At 46.9% G+C, this 901-nt stretch overlaps 1 pseudogene; it reads left to right on the forward strand.

Annotated features, from left to right (window-relative positions):
• The first annotated feature begins 457 nt into the window (after positions 1–457).
• On the forward strand, positions 458–577 carry LOC136654679 (5S ribosomal RNA; annotated as a pseudogene).
• The last annotated feature ends 324 nt before the right edge of the window (positions 578–901 follow it).

Below are 901 nucleotides of genomic sequence, written 5' to 3' on the forward strand. Positions count from 1 at the left end.
ACTGGCAAACAAAGTACGTAGCTTTGAGCCAGTTAATTGGACTGTGCAGCTCACCCAATTCTCAAGAGCAGGGAGCTCAGGAGTACAGGTGACATCCCGCAGCACCCAACAAGTGAAACATGGTGAAACATGGTTAATATGCACAGGTTATAAAAAGTGGGGTCACGCACACCCCTTTGTGCATTTGCCTATGTTTGAAACATCTGATGTTTCGGGGGGGGGGGGGCTTTCCTGCAGACCTTGCTGACTGTGTGAATGCCAGGACCATACAGTAGCCTAAGCAGACCAGGGAGGATAGTCAGTTATTTGTGTTGGGTTTTTGTTTTATTTTTTCATTACTTTTAGCATCTTTGCCAACCTTTGCTGCTCCCTTTCCCTCTTTTTCCTAGCTGATTGGTGCCTTGATCACTTGCATTTTCCTTTCTATTAGCTTAATTTTTCAATCTTTCAATAGACTTTTGACAGCAACTGTTACCCTGCACATGCCCAATCTCGTCTGATCTTGGAAGCTAAGCAGGGTCAGGCCTGGTTAGTACTTGGATGGGAGACCGCCTGGGAATACCGGGTGCTGTAGGCTTATACCATAGTCTTTCGAGACTGAAGGTTGCCAACCATTAATAGACTTTTATTTTTATACCTGCCTGGTCTCAGAGGCGGGTTATCCCACCTTCCATATCACTCACATTCCACTACTGATTGTTTTAAGGGGACCCTCCAGTGGGAACCCTCTGAGAGGGAGACTTTGTCAAGGTAGCCCCCTTCTGTCTGGGCTTTCTAATTTTTGGTGGTGGCAGCGAAGACTATCCCTCTCCAGTCCAATTCCAAATTATCCAGTAAAGAGGGGGAAGCAAAGAGCAGGCAATGGGTTTCCAGTCGCTAACTGCTAGGTGCTGTGCCCCAT

Source organism: Tiliqua scincoides, chromosome 5, assembly GCF_035046505.1.
Source record: "Tiliqua scincoides isolate rTilSci1 chromosome 5, rTilSci1.hap2, whole genome shotgun sequence".
Lineage (NCBI taxonomy): Eukaryota > Metazoa > Chordata > Lepidosauria > Squamata > Scincidae > Tiliqua > Tiliqua scincoides.